The sequence below is a fragment of the Ovis canadensis genome, chromosome 15 (assembly GCF_042477335.2).
Source record: "Ovis canadensis isolate MfBH-ARS-UI-01 breed Bighorn chromosome 15, ARS-UI_OviCan_v2, whole genome shotgun sequence".
NCBI lineage: Eukaryota > Metazoa > Chordata > Mammalia > Artiodactyla > Bovidae > Ovis > Ovis canadensis.
This window is the reverse complement of record NC_091259.1, coordinates 84057723-84075684: the sequence shown is the minus strand read 5'-3', so window position 1 is coordinate 84075684 and position 17962 is coordinate 84057723. Positions and strand designations below refer to the sequence as shown.

Genomic DNA, 17962 nt, shown 5'->3' with positions numbered 1-17962 from the left:
CTTGCCCCAACAAGACAAAGGATGGTGTCTGTGAAGTTAGTACTTCTCATTCCAGCAAAGGACTCCCGAGGAGATGACTGCCATGTGGATGCCCGGCTAAAAGGATGCACTGTCTCAGTGCCACTGTTTCCTTGCTGGGCTTGAGTGCGTGCTCAGTTGGTCAGTCGTGTCTGACTCTTTGTGACCCCATGGACTGTAGCCCACCAGGCTCCTCTGTCCATGGAATTCTCCAGGCAAGAACACTAGAGTGGGCTGCCATTTCCCCCTCCAGGGGATCTTCTCGACCCAGGGATCAAGTCTGCATCTCCTGCATTGGCAGGTGGATTCTTTACCACTGAGCTGCCTGGAAAGTCCTTCACAGCTGGGCAGATCAGAGCTAGGACACACCCACCCACCCTCCAGGGCTCTCACAGTGGAAAGAGCTGCCTGCAGGGCCCCGGAGCTCTGGAGAGGAATGTGAGCTCGTTGGGACCCGGAGGCAAGCAAGGGTGTAATAAAAAGCAGATAAAGATACCCAGGCTGGGCTTTATACTGCTGTACACCTTGATGCCAGTTTCTTCTGGCATCTGCCCTCGGGAAAGCTAAGCTGGGGGCACTATCCAGTGGAAATCTGGACGTGAGCATCCTTTGAGGCCTCGGTTATGCCAGCTTGGAAGGGAAGGGTGTCGTATTGGGCTCCATGACCCTGACCTGACCTACTCAAAAGGGAGCAGTTTAGTCTGAGTCAGAGGAAGTGAAGAGAGCAACTCACTTTCTGTGATGTTTGACTCAACACATTCGGTTTGGAATTAAAACCATTATGAAAACCAACACGAGAAACCCCTGGGCTTTTATTCCATTCCTCAAACCATGCGTCAGTCTGCCTTCACCATCTCCTGAGAGAAACCATATATTTGCTCTGGGCGTTCTTAATTGCTACATTCCTACCGACTTCTTCAGTTAATAAATATTTAAGTGCCCACTGTGTTCCAGGGGCGAGGCGAGGCTCTGCAGGAACAGGAACGGTAAGACAGAAGTTCCTATTTTTATGGCGCTTGCTCTCTAGCGTGGATGCATGGGTGAAGAGAGAGAGAAATGAGATCCTTGCAGAAAGTGAGAGGGGCGACGGCAGGAGTGAAGCAGGGCGGTGTGACGAGGAGTGACTGAGCGTGAGACCCTGGACAGGGCGGTCAGGGAGAGGGCGCTGTCTGAGCCGGGGCCTGCCTGGATGAGAAGGGGCGGGGCATGCGGTCGGGGGGAGCGCGAACAGCACTCGCACAGCCAGGAGGTGGGAAGGGGCGGCGAGGCCGCTTTGCTCCCCGAGTCCCTGCTCTGCACACAAGCACGACCTTTCTGTCTCCGGCCATGCTGCCATCTGCTAAAGAAATTGCTCCAGGAGGCCTGGGAAAGGAATGGTACTGAACGGAACGGAATCCCAGGGCTGACCGATTAGTACTGGAGACGCGTGTTGACCTTGGGGAAGGGTTGGGAGCATCAGTAGATACTCTGATCTCAGAGCAAAGATAAGGCAAGGGCTGTAGGAATGGCCGCTCTTCCCTACTGTGGTTAATTGGCAAAGTGGCCCATGTGAATGAGTGCAGGATGTCCAGAAAGCAACACTGTTTCACACATCATCATTTCAAGTCACCAGCCGGACAGGATTTAGCACTCTGTGTCTGGCAGCAACCGGCAGGGAAGCAGAGAGAATTCCATTGGACTATCCAGAGCATCTGACCCACAAATGAGGAGCGAGGAGAGCATTAAAACCAAACCAAACAACAACCATTCCTGAATGGTAGAGTGAGCCAATTCGATGTCGACCAGAGATACACACACATATCCGGGCGCCTCTGAGGCAAAAGGTCAATTTCTTGTGCTGGTCCCTGATCTTCAGAATCCAAGTTCTTGATCTGAGCTCAGTCCCTCATTTCCAAGCAGTGGGGCCAGATGGGCTGCTCGAGGTCAACACTCCCTGATCTGACTCCAGAGGAGCCTTATGGCTGCAGTGGATGCTAGCAGGGCTGGTGGGAGAGGAAGAGGGTGCAGGCAGAAGTCACGATGTGTCCCCTAAAGATATAAGTTCTGATTGCTTGGTTTTTCAGTTGAAGAAACGGATGTTTGCAGCCAGATCTTTATCTTTGGCAAGCCCACCACAGGTCCCGGGACTGGGATGAAGGGACAGAAAAAAGGAAAGGAGGAAATCCCCATCTCATGAGATGTAGGGGGGACTCAACTGTCCCGCCTTGTGGATTTCTAGTTCTCTTCAGGTCCAAGCCCACCCTCCCATGCCTCATCCTTCTCTCCTCTAAGTCCTTCTCACACAGTTGTTAGGTAAGATTTAGTAGGCAGAAATGTGTTTGCAAAATCTGTTTTGTTCATCGGAACATGTTTATCTAGAAGGAAAGGGGTAAAAAAAAAAAAAAACCACAACTCTGTCCCTTCTCGCTATTTACTTTTTGGTGACCGTCTTCTGGGATTTGGAACTGGATAAACAGATGGCTTTCATGGAAGGAATCAGGCGAAAAGCCAGGGTGTGTGTATATATCTTGGTCTCAGTGTATATATGGCAAATGGTTCCCGTCCACAAGCTGTGCTGGTTTTGGAGGGATGTCAGGGGACAGTGTCCTCTGGATGAGAGGACTCCCACTGCTCCAAGCTGTGGTGCTCCAAGGATCCCCTCCGAGGAGCACCTCCCTGGCACAATCTTGGGCCATGGGGTGCCTGACGGTTTTTAGAGTCCTAACCCCAGATACGTGACCCTGGTTTCATTTGCTGGCCTCTGGCTGTGGTGACTAAGGGCTGTGCCAGATTCAAAACTGTTGCTTATGATTTGCACCGGGTTTGTCTGATGTATGTGGGCGCCTGCAGCATGCTGAGTGTTTGCACGGCCTGTGGAGCATCAAGCACCTCTGCAATACACTGGATGCCTCTGTGCTGAGGGCATCCCCATGAGGGTCATGGTTGTGTTGTGCCTGTGTGCACAGAAGTCATGGAAGGCCTGAAATACAATTATTTTCCAGGCCAGGGAAAAGCGTAACTGCCAGAGGGCATAGGGGAACGGCAATCCCTTCCGTGTCCCCCAGGCTGATGGTGACTTCTTGGGGGACTGGAGAAGCGGTGTCCCTCCTAGTTTTTTGACCTCCGATATAAAGGGCTCCCCTGGGGGCTCAGATGATGAAGAATCTGCCTGCAGCGCAGGGGACCCGGGTTCGATCCCTGGGTTGGGAAGATTCCCTGGAGAAGGGAATGGCAACCCACTCCAGTATTGTTCCCTTAAGAATTCCATGAACAGAGGAGCCTGGCAGGCTACAGCCCATGAGGTCGCGAAGAGTCAGACACGACTGAGAGGCTCATATACACAGGCGCACACGCATGTAAGTGTCTACTGCAGGGGGTGGTGATGCAGGAAGTAACTCTTCCATAATAAGTATGTTTCAAGTCCAAGGTTTGAAGAAGTCTCATTATATTTCTAATAGTCAAATTAAAAAAAAAATCTTCATTTGCTTCACAGAAAAGGGTTCAGATGGATGTTATTTCTCACCCCTGGCAAAAGTGCCTTTAAACAACCATGAAAAGAAAAGATGACAATACTGTCCAGGCAGAGAACTGGTGCCAAACAGAGTCAACTCAAAACCCCCAGAAATCCCAAACAGCAACAGCGAAAACTCGAGATAAAGTGGCTGCATTCATCAGGTTCAGGTAGCTCAAAGACAAGAACATGAAATGATTAGCCTCTAAGAGAGCAAGGCGCTGGAGGGAACGGGACCTCGCGGAGACAGAACAAAAGATCCCATTTCCCACAAAGCATGTGCAGACCTTTAGACTACAGTGAGCTGTGAGCGTGAGGGATGCCGCCCAGGAAATGAAAGGACTCCCTCGTTCCTCTTCAGCGAGCGGAGCCCAGGACGAGTGTTCCAGGGCACTCTCACAAACACTCTTCAATAACAGCATCCAGAGCCTTTGATTCAAGGAACATGCTGCAGAATAAACAGCCTATTAATCTGAGTTTTCTGATGTGCCTGAGTATACTAAACAGCAGTGAACTAACCCCTTGGCTCTCGCCCACGTCCCGACGGTGCACCATCCGCTGCTGCGCTCCACCCCTCTGCTCCCCGTCTCCACCGCTGCATGCAATCTGTCCCTGGAAAAGCTTCAGGTTTGGGGGCCCTGGTGGTTTCAACTAAGGATGCCGAGGCCCAACCCCGGGTGCAAAGAATTGGAAACAGCACATCCTTGTTTGGCCATGAGCAGTAAAACCATGTGACTTGGGACTCAAACGAGACTGTGTGGTGGTGCGCCTGGGTGAGGAGCCGGAGCCATCAGTCTGCCTCTTTCTCAGCCAAGCTGACAGCCACAGGCCTGGGAAAGGAAGGCCCCGTTTCAACTGCTTCCCAGTCCTGGTTACCGTGGTGGCGGGCAGGGTGGGCTTTGGGTGCCGCTCTGCGGAAATATTCCTGGGCGTTTTGCCTAAGTAAAAGTGACCGAGCAAGGTCCCTGAGTTTTCAAGGAGGAGAGGAGAAGAAAGACAAGTGACCGTCTCACTCTCAGACCCTTTCTCTATGAGTTGTTCTTTGGAAACAACGAGGCGTAGCTTTTGTGATAACAACCATTTGATGAAGCATCAGGTCCTCCTTCCCGCCCCCAAGGAAATCAGAGATAAAGAAGCCGATAGTCTGAACGTTAAGTAATAAACCAGGTTCGGTTGTTGAAACAGTGTGATTGAGGCTAAGATCATAAGCTCAAATCAGCCCTGGGAGCCAGGTGGCTTCTTTGTGTCCACAGTCACCGATCTCACAGAGGTGTGTGCTTAATCATAAAAGGAACTGACCTGGTGAGCTGGATAAATCAGTATCAGTGCTACTCAACACATACACAGACACACACACAAAACCTCAAAGCACGAATCCCACTGACCTCAAATTTATACACATAGGAAAACATCAAACTTTTTCAGAAAGTATTTTAGAAAGGGTCCTTTCTAAAAATAATTTCAAAGAGGTGCTTTGATTAAAAAAAAAATTAATTCTAAAGTCCTCTGACTCTACTTTCAGAGAACCATATGGTGTTTGGTCTGCTGAACTGGAGAAGAGAGGACAAGCATCTTACAAAAGAGGCGGGACAGCAAAGAAGCTCACATACTTCCCATGAGTGATGCTGAGATGCCACAGGACACAGTGATTAGCCTGGGATTTGCAGAAAGCAGGGGCCTTGCAGACACACAGGTGGAGCCCTATTGCTGGTTGCGTGTGATCTTAGACACGTCACATAAGATCACTGAGTTTCACTTCCTCACCTGTGAAGTGGGAATCATCCTCATAGGATTAGTAGGAGGGTTATATAACATACAAAAAAGGTTTTGTGCAGCGCCTGGGACACAGTAAGTGCTCAATAAACAATAGGTGTACTCATTACCCTTCGTGTGTGTATGAGTTGCTCAGTCATGTCCGACTCTTTTCGACCCCATGTACTATAGTCTGCCTGGCTCCTCTGTCCATGGGATTCTCCAGGCAAGAATCCTGAAGTGGGTTGCCATTCCCTTCTCCGGGGGATCTTCCCGATCCAGGGAACAAACGTGGGTCTCCTGCATTTTGGGCAGATTCTTTACCGCCTGAGCCACCGACAGGCACAGGAATCAAACACGGCTCTGGGGAGGGACCTAAGGGGCAGCAGGCCCACGAGCTTCATGAAACAGGAGTTTCTTCATCTCTTTATTGGGCGGGGCTTAGAAGGCCTCCACAGTGTCCCTTAGTACACTGGAAACAAGAGCTTGCATTTCAGGGGGTTATTGACGAAAGGGCCATGAAAGATTCAATCCTGGTACTCTGGGGATGTCCTTTTAGACTTGGGAACTGCAGACGGACTTGGCATTTTCCCATCCCAGAGTGTGGCTGAGCAGATACAACCTTCTTCCTCACAGCTTCCACCTGTTGAAACAAACAGATGTCTTCTGAACACAAGAGGGGCCAGGCAAGCACAGATCTGGTATCAGACAGCCTTTCCCTGCAGCATTCCTGGGGTGGTAAAATGACAAACATTCCAGCAGGCTGAATCGAGTCCTTCCTGCCCTGTAACTGGGGGCCTTATGAAGCTGCTGCTTGTGATCTGAGCCATCAGGACCTCACTCCACGGCTGCGGGGTGGACTTCATTAATATTGATGAGCTGCAGCTCGTTAACCTCATTTGATGTTTATTTACAACCATTCTTCTCATATGCTAACGAGTGACACTGGGCTCTTCAGATAGAAAGGAGAGAACCGGACCCTCTCTGCCAGCATCCCCTTGGCAAACTCCTGTCCCTTGCCACAGCAGTTTGCGCAGAGGGAAGGATGCCAGATGGAGGGGATGGGGCAGTGGGGGCAGAAAGATGTGGAAAGAATGTCTGCAATGCGATGAGGGGAGCAGCCCGGCTGCTGGGGCCCGCGGGGGCGGCCCGGCCGGTGGCAGAAGGAAGCTGACGGGTGGGGATCCGAGGACCAGTGAGACGGCCAGGACGTTAGCCAGGAGGTTAGCGTTTGCAGCGGGGGTGGGAGGTGGAGATGAGTGGGTCCCCTGGGCGTCAGTGGCCTTGAAGGCCCCTCTCCAGGTCATTTCACTTTCTTCTAGATCTTAAGGAAATCAACAAACAGGGGGTTGGGGGAGATTTCTGTAGGGCAGTTAAATGCCCACAGTAATGAATGCTTAGTAAAGGCTTGGCTTGGGGAAAGAGCACTCATTGTCCAGAACATCACTGTGAAACTGGTAAGCGAGGAGGGAAGAAAATCACTTTCTCTTTTTCTCCGAGGGTATGTTATGTATATCAAAGAACAGGATGACGGAAGAAGAGTCAGAGATGGGGGTGGGGGGTTGGGGAGGGTAGTTTTTAAAAATACGGCCAGGATTTCCCTGGTGTCCAGTGCTTAGGAGTCTGCCTGCCAATGCAGGGGACACGGGTTCCATCCCTGGTCTGGGAAGACCCCACACGAGGTGGGGCAGCTTAGCCTGTGGGCCGCAACTCCTGAAGCCCTTGCACCTACAGCCTGTGCTCCGCAACAAGAGAAGCCACCGTGATAAGAAGCCCGCCAACCGCAAGGAGCAGCCCTCGCTGGAGAACGCCTGAGCGACAGAGACCCAAAAGTAAATTAATTAAGAAATTTTTGTAACATCAGTCATGAAAAATATGGCCAGTCTATTTTTTCAGGGCTGCTGAGTCTAAAGAACACAGGGCCTCTTCCAAACTTCATAGTCTGTAGCAAGTCAATTTTGAGACGTCTCATCCATTCAAAAGGCATGAAAAGACTATGTAAGACATACAAGGGGAATGGAAGGATATAGAAATGTTTATTAATATCAGCACCAACATCAAACTTAAAGTTTCCTAAACACTTAAACGCCAGTTCCCCACCGTATTTCTGGTCTTTATTCCTCTGCACGTTACATTGCTGTTTAGACAATTATTCCCTTCCTGCCTGCGGGGTCCACACCCTCTCTTTTCTCTCCATCTGACTTTTTCTGTGAACCACTTTGAAGATCGCTTCTACCCTTGATGTGCCTTTCTGCAAGACTAAAGAGGCAAGAGAAAAAAGGAATCTCTTACCTTAAGGATTTAACCACATTTAAGTACAAAGTATTGGTTCTGAAAGGGTAGATTTTATGTTGAGTTGTTTGTATGAGATCATTATCCCTTAGGGTATGAACTGAATCTCTTTCAAGTTTCCTATGAACTCAGTTCCTGCTGGATTGAAGGAATCAATGGCAATCTGCATTCAGCCTGACTGTGTGCAGCTCACCTATCCTCAGGGACAAACATCTCTAGGAGACTAACCGAAGCTGTATGCCTGGGCTTCCCTGGAGACTTGGACAGTGAAGAATCTGCCTGCAACGCAGGAGACCTAGGTTTGATCCCTGGGTCAGGAAGATCCTCTAGTGAAGGGAATGGCTACCCACTCCAGTATTCTTGCCTGGAGAATTTCACAGAGGAGCCTGGTGGCTATCGTCTATGGGGTCCCAAAGAGTTGGACAGGACTGAGAGTCAAACAAGCTTGTTCTAGACTGCAGCCGTGTTTCCCGACTTTTAAAAATCCCATCCCCGACTGAGTGACTGCACTTTCACTTTTCACTTTTATGCATTGGAGAAGGAAATGGCAACTCACTCCAGCGTTCTTGCCTGGAGAATCCCAGGGACGGGGAAGCCTGATGGGCTGCCGTCTGTTGGCTCGCACAGAGTAGGACACGACTGAAGCAACTTAGCAGCAGCAGCAGCAGAGTCACTTGGAGTTTCCTTTCCTTTCTGTATTCCCAGAGGGAGCAGTTAGGCTCCAATTTACACCAGTTCCCAAGGGCCCTGATGGCCGAGAGCTCACACAGCACCCTGGTGTTCAGGATGCATCCATAAATCACCCCCTTAGTGAAAAAGTGAAAGTGAAAGCCTCTCAGTCGTGTCCGACTCTTTGTGACCCCATGGACTGTATAGTCCATGGAATTCTTCAGGTCAGAATACTGGAGTGGGTAGCCTTTCCTTTCTCCAGGGGATCTTCCCAACCCATCTTTACCAGCTGAGCTATGAGGGAAGCCTCACCCCCTTAGGCGAGAAAGCAAAGGGCTCTGGAAGCTTCCCTGAAGCCCAGTGGTCAGGATTCCATGCTTGCACTGCAGAGTGCAACGGTTCGATCCCTGGTAGAGAAACTAAAATCTTGCAAGTCAATCCACAGACACACAGAAACAAAAGCCAGGGTCTACAGGTAGAAGGTCTATGAAGCGCCTCTCTTGGGCGATGTACTGTCTGGTTTCCCTCTCCCCCAGGTGTGCTGTGGACCTTCAAACCGACTCTGGGGACAATGACATTGCCTTCTCCTTCTACTTCTACGCTCAGTTTGAAGATGACAGTGGTGACTATGTGATCTGCAACACAAGGCAGGAAGGAAAATGGGGTACTGAGGAGAGGATTTGTGAGATGCCCTTCCAGAGGAGGGAGTAAGTTTGAGCTCTGCTTCCAGGTAGAGAGCTCGGAGTTCAAGGTGAGTTGGAACTCTCCTCTCTCTTCACTTCAACTGCCTGTCCCTCAGCTCAATCAGACCCAGGGAGCAGCCTTTAACTAGTCACGTGAGCAACATCTTTGTGTAGGGAACTGTCTCCTTATAAGACTGCAGTCTCCTGACATACCCTCACCTGTATCTACAGGCACACCTATTACTTTCCCCAGAAATAAGCACCAGATAAGTCACCGTGGTGGTTTTTGGACTCCTGGGTGGTCAAAGTTCAAATTATTTCCATTTCTCTGTGTAGCCCTTCTTCCCCTCCAGGTCCCTGGGAACATTACTTTTTCTGTTACCTGGTTGCTGCCTTTATCCAGGTGTTATTAATGGCTTAGCTTTACAGGACATTTCACATGGCTTTAGCAAGCAGAGCACTGTCTCTGGGCTTGAGGGGGAGGGGGGTGAGTCCATCTGTGTCTGTGCTTCTCTGTGTGAACATGAATGTCCCCACCCTCTTATCATGCAATGTGATCTCACCTCTCCTCTGCTCCCCAGAAACATTTGTTGAACCCAGGTGAGCCAGGACTAGAAAGATAAACCTACTGTGATAAACCAACAACCAGAAGAATTAAAAAGCCAATAACTAAATCCACGTAGAGATTGTGTTTGGATGCCCTTTGGGTCCCAAGTATGTTCCTGTAACTGGCACAGCTCTGAAGGCTGATGCCCAGACCTACAAGGAATAAACATGAAAACTAGACTCAGGTTTAAAGTTCTGGTAGCAGGCATCCCAGAGGCTCGTCTCGATAGGTGATGGTGTATGGGGACCTCTTCACTATGTACCCTTCAAGAAGTCAACACCATCTACAATTTTTTAAATTTAATTTTATATTATATTAAAAAAAATCCCATCCCCCAGCCCCAGTCTTTTCATAAAATTTTTTTCCAAGTGCCCTCTTCCACCATGGAATTTTAATACCATAGAAATACTGCATGTCTATTTTTTTTTAGTGGAGGGCCACAGACCATTATATTATTGAATTTTTTTTTGCCTCTCAGAGAACTAATATTTTCCCCCTTCAGGGTAAATATTGCTCCTATTGAAAATGCATGTTCTAGAGACTTTAAAAAAAGTATATCATCTGATTTAACATGTTCTAGGACTGAACCCAACATTCTCTCAAAGTGAACCATCAAACCCAATTATGCCACTGTTCTGATTTCAGAAAAAGAAAGAAAGAAAGAAAAAAGGACATCTTTGGGCCTATCCAGTGATAGTTTTTCCAAAGAAGAGATCAAAATCCTTTTTTTTTTTTTTTCTGCACTGGATCTGATCTATCTGCAGAATAAATGGCTTACTTTTCGGCTGTGGGTGAGCGCTTTACAATAGTTCCATTTGAGTGCTAGAAAAGGTAACAGATTGTCAAGTCCCTTGGGGACCCCCAAATAGCTAACTCTCCTAAAAGTCAACAATAGATTCCCTTGTAAGAGTAGAATTAAGTTCATTATCTCATTAAATTTCTCCCAAACTCCAGAGTAAGATAGTGATTGGTGTTGCTATTCCTCTTTCACAAGCAGAGAAATGATGACATCGAGAGATTAGGTAGCTTAAATTAGGTCACAGGGACTGATGTTTCTTCGTATAAATACCTTATCCGTCATACAAGGTCACTATGAGGATTTCTAGAACTTATGTCTTCTGGTTCCTACTTTAATCTAGAATCATGGTACTCTGCTAGAGAAAAATTTAAAAAGGTCATTCTGCCTCTGACGACCCATTTTCTCTATCTAACAGCAGAAAAGCAAAAGAAGGTGCTAACAGATAAGAACTGACTGATGGGAAGAAAGGAAGAGAACTCAGGCTATTATTCTAAAGGTTTCTATTTTGCAAACAAATGGCTTATAGTCAAGGCTATGGTTTTTCCAGTAGTCATGAGTGGATGTGAGAGTTGGACCATACCGCAGGGTGAGCACTGAAGAATTGATGCTTTTGAACTGTGATGCTCGAAAAGACTCTTGAGAGTCCCTTGGTCTGCTAAGAGATCAAACTAGTCAATCCTAAAGGAAATCAACCCTGAGTATTCATTGGAAGGACTGATGCTGAAGCTGAAGCTCCAGTACTTTGGCCACCTGACGTGAAGAGCCAATTCACCGGAAAAGACCCTGATGCTGGGAAAGACTGGGGGCAGGAGGAGAAGGGGATGGCAGAGGATGAGACAGATAGCGTCGACAGCTCGATGGACGTGACTTTGAGCAAACTACGGGAGACAGTGAAGGACAGGGGAGTGGTGCAGCGCACGGGGTCACAGAGCCAGACACGGCTTAGGGGCTGAACCACAGCAGCAACAAAGCAGAGCACACTGTGCAGGGGGGCACACAAGTCTTTCTCTTTTCCATCATCTTTCTGGGTTTAGGCAAGGCAGAGTAAACCATGATGTATGAAGACTCAAATCAAGAACTCGCACAGAGCACCTCCCTGGCGGTCCAGTGGTTAAGGCTCTGCACTTCCACCGGGGCCTGGGATCAATCCCTGGTGGAGCTAAGATCACACATGGCCAGAACAAAGAAAAAAGAATTCTCACAGGGAGTCTTCAAGTAACATGAAAAATTCATATTTTAATTAGCAGTCACAGAAACAGATCATGTCTTAGAACCAGCCATACTTGAAACTCACCATAAGAGGGTGGGAGTCAGAGGTTGGCAAACCAAATAAAAACTGCTATCTAAAAGGACTCTTCTCTGTAAACTAGACTTAGGTTCATTTCAATTCTCCCAGTTAAATCAGTGTTAAAATTCCCTAAAGAGTATGTGACTTCAAGAGATAAAGTCCATCTTAGGCTCTCAAGTAGATCTGTATGTAATTCATTCTTATTACCAGAGTCTACTCTATTAAAGCAAAGCAAAGAACTTCAGGAAAGGATATTCTGCAATACTGCTTAGGAACCTCACATGACATTGCATAACATTACCTCTAATAAATTTGCTCACATATGTGACCTCTGTCCCTCACACTGCAATAGGAATTCATTCTTTTTTGTTTGAAGAGGTGGAGATGAGCTAATGATGGGTTAGAGGCTTTAATTTTAATTGAGAATGCCCAGAGCCAAAAGAGACACCCCAGATCAATGAGAACACATTAAGGAGAATTTCAAAGTAGTATTACATTCGGTTCAACTAGCTTCTGATACAGATATGTTATTCTAGCTGCTTCTTTTGCTGTAAACCAGGAACAAATTTGAGAGAGGGCAAAAACAAAAAACCCTTCATGCTTTGCCTTAAAAAAATAAAATTATAACTATTTTGAACTAAAACAGAAACTAGAAGATACACGGTACAAATATCTAAAAAGGGATTCTTCTATTACAGAGAGGCATTGAAACAAACAAACAAAAAACCATTTCCTACTGGATGCCATAAAGCAGGAAAATAGGGGTGGAGGTAGGGGCAAGTCCTTTAAAGTCTTGGACTTCAGAACAAAGGAACCAACTGAAAACATTCCAACTTGGGGCTGGTGAGGAGAGAAAGAGCCCCACGGAAACCCCGTTCATGTTGGTGGCAGCAGCTGTCAGTGAGTTGGAAAAGGGCAGTGAACAGGAATGAGCACCACTGTGAGACTGATTCGTTTATTTCACAAGCATTTGTCTGTCTTGTTCTACCAACATAACTAGCTAAAGAAAAAAGCCTAGATTCGGGAAAAGGCTAATTTTTTTCATTGGCGGGTGACCAAAAAAAACACATTCTTCAACAAGCAGTACAATAAAGCAATAAAAACAAGCTGGTACTTATCAAACGTTCTTATCCAAAGTGCTTAAAACATATGCCCACGTTATACCTAGTTTTCACTTCCCCTTCACCGTCTTCCTCACAGCTGTGGGAGGAAAAGCCAACTTTCTGTGGGAAGGATGTCTCCTCTGCAAACTGATGTAAGTCTGCAGATAACTTTAGGGAAAGGACCTCCCAAAGAGGCTGTTGGTGGGAACTTTCACGAAAGCTCTCCGTAAAGGCTTGACTCTACCATTTCAAAGGCAGGGGCCGGGGGGGCAAGTCCTTCTTGGTAGTCACGGATGCTGCCAGGAAGAACAACTCTTCATCTGGGCCAGGTACCAAGAGGGAGAATACAGAAGGGAAAGTAAGATGGCATTTTCCCACCCAGAGATAAGTAAGGAAACAAACCCATGGACCCACTAATCTCTTTTTCTAAGAGATGGTATTATTAACCTGATTTTATGCTCAGTGAAGTTGTGTGGGACAGTTAAGTGTTCAAGAAATAACTTGCTCAAAGTTACAAAGTAGGTCTGTAACAAAGACCCAAGGGTCAACTTCAAAAAGTGAACAGATGGAGGTTATCGGAAAGGCCCTTTTACAGGTTTGAGAATTAGGAGTTGGAATACTTTTTTTTAATGGTGAATAGGAATGTGTAGGAAGACCTTTAGACCAATGACTTGTCATGATACAGTGGTCCAACCCCATGCGAACAGAGACTAAAAGCAATTTTATAATGCAAGGTTTAAGTACTTAACAGGTAGTTCCATAGTTTTGCACAAAACATATTAAGTGGAAGTGTTAGTTGCTCAGTCTTGTCCGACTCTTTGTGACCCCGTGGCCTGTGACCCACCAGGCTCCTCTGTCCATGGGATCCTCCAGACACGAAAACTGGAGTAGGTTGCGATTCCCTTCCCCAGGGGATCTTCCTGACCCAGGAATCAAACCCTGGTTTCCTGCATTGTAGGCGGATTCTTTTTTTTTTTTTTTTTAGGATTAGTCTCTTGGCATATTTTACTTATTTAAAATAAATAAACTAATTTTAATTGGAAGATAATTACTTGATAACATTGTGATGGCTTTTGCCAAACATTGACATGAATCGGCCACAGCTGCACATCTGTCCCCCTGTCCTGAGCCCCCTCCCACCTCCCTCCCCACCCCATCCCTCCGGATCATCCCAGAGCATTGGCTCTGAGTGCCCTTCTTCGTTGTAGGCGGATTCTTGACCATCTGAGCCACCAGGGAAGCACATAATTAGGTTTCTAAGGATCAGACTTTTATGGTCAGACAGTGAAGGTGGTGAGTATGTCACAAATAGTCTTAAAAGCTTGAGGAATTGGGGCTTCCTTGGTGGCCCAGTGGTAAGGAATCCACCTGGCAATGCAGGAGACATGGGCTTGATCTCTGATCTGGGAAGATCCTGCACGCCGAGGAGACACTAGGCTCGTGGGCCACGACTATTGAGCCTGTGCTCTCGAGCTGGGGAGCCACAACTACTGAGCCCACGTGCCGCCACGATGGAAGCACACGTGCCCTAGGGCACGTGCTCCACAGAAAGAGAAGCCGTGGCAATGAGGACCCGGAGCACTGCAACTCGAGAGGAGCCCCCAGTCGCTGCCCCTAGAGAAGGGCCCGTGCAGCAGTGAAGACTGAGCACAGCCCAGAATAAATGAATTATACATGTATACATTTAAAAAGCTTGGAGAATATGGTCAAAATAAACATTTCCAGGAGTGGCTATTTCCTGGGCCTCTTTCCTGGGCACAGATGCCCTACTCTGGACAAGAGGAGAGATTTTTTTCCCCAGAGTAGTATGCTGAGGATGTAAGATGCTCTTTGCTTCACTGGGACATCTGGAAGAAGTCAGTAGGGCTGCACTCAAGAGCTAAGTCTTGTGGACAGGATGACTTGGAATTTTCAATTTGTGATGGCTTGAAGTAAACACTGTTTATAAAAAGAGCCTAAAAAGTCCTAGTTCTCCTGTTTTTGAACTTTGGAACCATTTTAATAATATTCTCCTCAATTTTTTTTCCTCTGGGCCTTGATATGACAGAAAAATCTTAGAACGATGTAACTGAAAGATGCTTATTAATTTTTATGAGAAAAGTCAGATAAAGTGCCACTAACTAATCAGTAACCATCTCGAATGAATAGACTTTATATAATGAACACACAGGTTATGATAAAAATGATTAGGATAAAAGGAATCTACATGATTTCATGAAACCAAAGTTCATGAATATAATTTTCTATTGCTTGAGATAAATCCAATAAATCTGAATAAGACCTTGGCTTGGCAGATCCAGAGACCTACGATGTTTGATTCCCTTCACCCTGACTCATGCCTCCAGGCAAGAAAGCAACTAAACTTCGGACAGAAATCAATTATCTGTCCACTTTTATGTGGTACCTAGAAGAGGCAAAGTCATAGAAAAAGAAAGGAGACTAGAGGACACCCAGGGCTGGGGCTGGGAGAGGGAGAAGCAGGCCGTTCTTGTTTAATGGGTACAGAGTTTCAGGGTGGGGCGATGAAAACGTGCTGGAAATGGATAGTGGAGCTGGTGGCACAACGCTGGGAATGTGCTTGAATGTACTTAATGGCACGGAACTGTACGCTTATCCACAGTTAAAATTTATTACGTGTATTTTACTACAATAAAGAATGATCTGTCTTGTTTTCAAAAATATCCAGATAAAAGGTTCTTCAATCATTCTTTTATACTAATGTGGCTCAGGCAGTTCCCCAAATTTGTCTGCTCATCAGAATCATCTGAAGTGCTTGTTTAAAGGTACAGATTCTCTGGCCACGTGGGAACTCCTGGGCCCTAAGACAGGATCACGAAGAGAGAGCTGGACGGTGTCTGTACTGGGGCACCATGGTGCCAATTCAAGAAGCTTACTCACCCTTAGACCTCTTCCTCTGTCCTGTTTTTGCTCTTTTTAAAAAATCGTGGTAAAATGCACATAACAAAAAAATGTACCATCTTAGCCATTTTTAAGTGGGCAGTTCAGTGGTGTTAAGTCCATTCACACTGTTACGCAACCGTCCCCCATCTCTCCCCAGTGCCTGCTGCATCTTCCAGAACTGAAACTCTGTGCCCTTTAAACAACACCCTCCCATTCCTCCAGCCCCTAGCAGCCACTGGCCTACTTTCTGTCTTTGCGAGTTTGACTCCTCTAAGTGCCTCATATGAGTGGAGCTTGTGTTTTCGTGGCTTGTTTATTTCATCCAGCGTGGCGTCCTCAAGGCTCGTCTGCGCTGTAGCACATGTCAGGATGTCCTTCCTTTCAAGGCAAGTAATGCTTCGCTAGGTGCATGCACCACTGCTGGCTCACCCGCTGATAGACACTTGGGGTACTTCCATGTTTTAGCTGCTAAGGACGTGGGAGTGCAAGTGTCTCTTTGAGACTCTGCTTTCGGTTCCTCTGGCTACGCATCCAGAGGTGGTAGGCCTAGTTTGATGCTCTGAGGAGCCACTGTACACAGCAGCGGCTCCATCGTGCATTCCCTCCAACAGTGTACAAGGGTTCCGGGGCCAGTTTCTCCACATCCGTGCCAACACGTGTTCTTTCCCTTTGTAATAGGAGCCCTCTTAATGGATTTTTTTGGTTTTCATTTCCCTAATGATGAGTTATGTTGAATGTCTTTTCATTTCACTCACAGCTTATTGATCATTTGCACATCTTCTTTCATCATCTTCTTTGGAGAAATATCTACTGAATCCTTTGCCAAGTTTTAAATCAGGTGGCTTTTTTTAAATGGTTGATGTTCTTGTGTTTTAATAGTTGTCAGGCTTATTTTTCATGGAGAAGGATATGATTTGAGCCTCCAATATCTGTCATATTTGAGAGATCGTATGCTGTTGTTTTGGGCTTCCCAGGTGGCACTAATGATAAAGAACTCTCCAGCCAATGCAAGAGACATGAGACGAGGGTTTGATCCCTGGGTCGGGAAGATCCCCTGAAGAAGGATATGGCAGTCTACTCTGGTATTCTTGCCTGGGGAATCCCATGGACAGAGGAGCCTGGTGTGTCCCAGTCCATGAGGTTGCAAAGAGTTGGACATGACTAACATGACTGAGCACCCACCCATGCTGTTGTTTAACTAAGGCTAAACAGTTATTAAGAGCCCTCTCTATACCAGGGTAGGCCTTAGGATTACAAAATTCAGTACGTTATAATCTCTGTCCCCAAAGAACTTAAAGTCTAATGGACAAGACAAACAACTGATTTTGAAACATGTTGGTGATGCAATTGACAGGGAGGACAGGGTTTAGCCTCCTTGGTGGGCTGTGGCAGAGGACAGCTGAGGGCAGGATTCGAGAGGAGGTGCTACCGGCGATGAGCACCGGAGTGGGAGTTTATCCAGGAGGAAAGATGAGGTGGCAGGGCTGCAGGCAGTGTCTCAATTAAGGCATCCTGGTGGGAAACAACACGTGAGATGAGGGGGGACTATCAGTACTTGCGTTCAGTATAATTGGAGAGTAGATTTTCAGGTAAGGAGTCGCTAGAAACGAGGCTGAAGAGGGAGGCAGAGATCAGGTCACAGAGTCTTGTGGGCTTCATTCATGGTTTGCTGTTCAGTTGCTAAGTTGTGACCGACTCTTTGTGACCCCGTGGACTGCAGCACACCAGGCCTCCCTGTCCATCACCATCTCCCGGAGCTTGCTCAAACTCATGTCCATTGAGTCAGTGGTGCCATCCAACCATCTCCTCCTCTGTCGGCCCCTTCTCCTCTTGCCCTCTCTTTCCCAGTGTCAGGGTCTTTTGCAGTGAATGGGCTCTTAGATGGTGGGGGCATCTTTAAATGGTTTCAAGCACAAGAAGAAGAAGAACAGTGCAGTCAGATTTTCTTTGCACGTGGATCACTCAACTGAAAAGGGAGCAAAATTTCAAAGGTTCAAGCAGAAACCGCAGCAATGATCACTGGAATCAAGAAGACAGATCAGGAACTTAAGAACTATTTTGAAGGGAGAACAGCGGGACTCTAGCTGACTGCATGTGAGGGGTGAGGGGGAAAGAGGAATCTAGAATGATAAGAGTGTAATCTTGGAGAGCCCAAGAGAGGCAGATTCAAGGGTGAGGGTGAGGAGTTCTGCTTCCGACATGTAGAAACGTGTGACGGTCAGACATACGTGTAAGTAGCGGTATCTGAGGCTGGTAGCATGCTGTGGGTAGCATGTGTGGGTCTGAGGCTCAGGGGGAGTTCAGGGCTAGGACAGACAGATTTAGAAGTCATTTGCCCAAGATAGTAGCGGAAGTCAAAG

General features: G+C 47.2%; 1 protein-coding gene across 3 annotated transcripts in view; it reads right to left on the bottom strand.

Moving 5' to 3' along the window:
- CSTPP1 (centriolar satellite-associated tubulin polyglutamylase complex regulator 1) overlaps positions 1 to 17962 on the bottom strand; it is a 213966-nt gene that overhangs the window by 47704 nt on the left and 148300 nt on the right. The window lies entirely within an intron of this gene.